This window comes from Ctenocephalides felis, unplaced genomic scaffold, assembly GCF_003426905.1.
Source record: "Ctenocephalides felis isolate EL2017-DRISC unplaced genomic scaffold, ASM342690v1 CF-g0.4_SCAFFOLD_01604, whole genome shotgun sequence".
NCBI classification, from domain to species: domain Eukaryota; kingdom Metazoa; phylum Arthropoda; class Insecta; order Siphonaptera; family Pulicidae; genus Ctenocephalides; species Ctenocephalides felis.
Window position 1 is genome coordinate 38639857 of NW_020537758.1, and position 3408 is coordinate 38643264.

General features: G+C 28.3%; 2 non-coding genes across 2 annotated transcripts; both read left to right on the plus strand.

Moving 5' to 3' along the window:
• Positions 1-476: 476 nt before the first annotated feature.
• On the plus strand, positions 477-558 carry Trnas-uga. The gene has a single exon. It is a non-coding gene; the product is annotated as a tRNA-Ser (tRNA).
• A 1127-nt stretch (positions 559-1685) lies between these two features.
• Trnas-uga lies at positions 1686-1767 on the plus strand. The gene has a single exon. It is a non-coding gene; the product is annotated as a tRNA-Ser (tRNA).
• The last annotated feature ends 1641 nt before the right edge of the window (positions 1768-3408 follow it).

Here is a 3408-nt window from a genome sequence, read left to right on the forward strand (position 1 = left end):
GGTTCGACACTCAGTTCTGTATTCAGAAATTCAGGTGAATATTAATTACGAAAAAAAGATAAATAAAGATAAAGAGATAAATTTATTAATACAGACAATTTAAATAATTGTAGTTATAGTGTGATTAGAATTGAATTTAAATTAGTGCATTTGAAGTAGGATGAAATGTGATTATAATAAATAGCAGAATATATATTAAATTGATACATTAGCTTAAAAATGAAATGTATTACATGAGCAATATAATAAAAATAAAATGGAATTATATATAAGTACCAGAACCAATTAAAACTAATTAAATTAAACTACATCTATTTACACCGGGATCAATACTTCAGCTTGATGAAACTTTGATTACTTTTAAGAGAAAAAATTATAAAAATAAATGCAAACAACAAAATTGCAAATTTACCTGTTTTGTATAATTGCACCTTGGTACTTACATACAACTATCGGTTGTATTTCGAAGGACATCAGCTGCGGTGTCCGAGTGGTTAAGGAGATGGACTTGAAATCCATTGGGCCCTGCCCGCGCAGGTTCGAATCCTGTCCGCAGCGTTAATTTTTTAATAAAAATTATGTTTTATTATAATCTATAATCTATATCATCTTATTGTTTAAGATTATGAAAAAATATTTATTTTCAAATGGCACATACGCTATTTAATCCGATTTTGCCAACCCGTCCGCACGACCGAAGGACATAAAACACTTTGTTTCGTGTATAATTTTTGATTCTAATTTGTTAGTTCTCATTTCATGTTAGTTAATATTTACAACAATGATACAAAATATGGTGAACAAAAATACTCTTAAGTTCTGTCCAGTTCATTTACTGGTCCGAAAAAGAGTGAAGTCGATAACAGAGAACTGCCTTCCTTGTTCCCAGTTAAGCCTCTGTCATATGAATTTTAAGGAGTTGCTTTCAGAATTACAAATTTTAATTGACTTGCTATATTTTTTATCATAACTTCCTGAAGGAGAAGCTTGTTTTTATCAAAAAATCCGATTAGCTAATTTTATGTCTTCTCAACGTTTCAAACCATTCTGAATCGAATGAGACCAAATTTGGAGAAAGTATGCATGTGTGTGTGTATAGATTTTTTACTGTAAATCGACGTTTTACTAAAAACAGCTGAACCGATTTCAAGAATTTAAAAGCCATTCGACTTTTACGAAACTTTCTTGGGGAATATATAACATGGTCTTATAGAACTTACTGAATTATTACGGCCTTACGACAAGTAGTTTAATTTTAAAAATTCATCATTGTTTAAGAAAATAAGTAGTTTTTTTGACGTTTGTTAAAATTATAATTAGACGATTTACTTGGTATAACGATAGAGTACTTGGTCTTGAACATACTAAACCATTAAAGTTCTACGGAAGCTGGTTCAATGATAAAAATCATTGATTTGTAAAAATTTGCTTTTAGAAAATACTCTGAGTTAACGTGTTAGTTCATTTTCAAGTATGTGTAATAAATCCACTCGAAATACATTTAATCACTAATAAGTTTATTTATTTTGTTATTGATTAAGTCGATTATTTACACATATCGGGAAGTTCATCTAACTTGCCTCAAGGCAAAATACCAATACCAACTAGTTGAAGCTAATATTGTACTGAAAACGGGATTTACTGTAAAACACTATTACTATTACCGTTTGTTACCACTTACCAGTGCTGCGGTATCCGAGTGGTTAAGGAGATGGACTTGAAATCCATTGGGCCCTGCCCGCGCAGGTTCGAATCCTGTCCGCAGCGATTGCTTTTTACTTAAAAATAAAAAAAAATAATGATTTTACTGTATAGACCTTTGCAATATTTCAGAATGAAAAATTAAGATTTTTAATTATTTCAATTAAAATTTGCAATATTTGCAAAAAAACATAGAGTTACAAAACATAGTCTCTAATAACTTGATCATGTTCAAATTATTTTGATGTCTTCATAAAGATGAATTTTAAGTAAGTCTATTACTATTTTTTCGACAGCAGGCATAAAAATAAGATATCTGAAGATAATAGACTTTAAACTTTTATTAAAAGATATAAATTGAAAAAACAGTAATAATTGATAAAACTGTTACCATTTTTTTTAAATACATTATTAATTTAATTGATAAGGATATAGTAAATTGTATAAAATATCAGCAATACAAAGAAGCTCATATTTTCATTACTTGACCGCCTACACCAGACTTTTCTAAGAACGATTTAAATTGTACACATTTCCTCCGACATCATAAACACATCATTCTCCAACGAAATATATATTGCTTCATTAAAAGATTAAAAGCAAAGCACGGGCATCTTTCTCGCAATCTTCCGAAGAACATACATAGTTGTCGATTATATAACACATGCATTTCTTAGCAAAAGGATATTGATTATATTCGTATCAAAGAATACATTATTTATATGGTGCACATTTTATATCAAACCCGGCGCATTCGCCGGCGAGCGTTTTCTTAGAGTAAAGGATGCATTCACGTTGCCAATATGTAATATTCTTATATGTTTATTCAATATAAAATTTACTTATTGAGTAATATATATATATATATATATATATATATATATATATGCATCATACATATTGTAATTAATATTTCCAAAAGTTATTAGAAGCCAGATAGATTAACAACTATAATGTTTCAATTACAATTCAACTTGCATTTTGCATTCTGAATAAACAAATATACTATGGACCACATCGGCTCATTTATATTTATTTTTGTTTATTCAAATTTTTGTATTTCATTAATTATTTATATATCTTTTGCATATCTATTAGCTAGCATCAAAACAATATTCAATACATACATTATATTATTTTATTGCATTTACATGATTAAGGTCTGAATACTAACCACAGCTATATTAAATATATTATGATCAGTATGATAATTCATTCAGAGTAAATTATTAAAGTATATTTAAATTCAAACTTTTGAATTGTAAACATAAATACAGGACAACGTCTGTCAGATCATCTAGTTGAAATTATAAAAATTATAATTTAAAATGATTTAAATTATATAAATAGGACTAGCTGGCTTCTGAAGCATTTTGCTGATTCTCTGTTACTTCTAGATTGTAAAATTACTGAAATTAATATTTGCGAATACTATATTTGCTTGTGATCTATGTATTATAATTGATACGAATAAATATTTTTTTATTTTAATAAATTATACTATTTTTTTTCCAATTTCATCCGAAAATCGCGTGCGCCAAGTGCTCAGTCATGCCAGCGCTCACATTCGCTTCCCAACTCAACACACGCGCAACACTTTTGAAATCGCATTTTAAAAACATTCCAGATTTTTAGAGAGCTTTCTGCAATGCATTACGTTGATATATGTTCAATATAAGTCGCTTGCTTTATTGAATTTTATTAGAA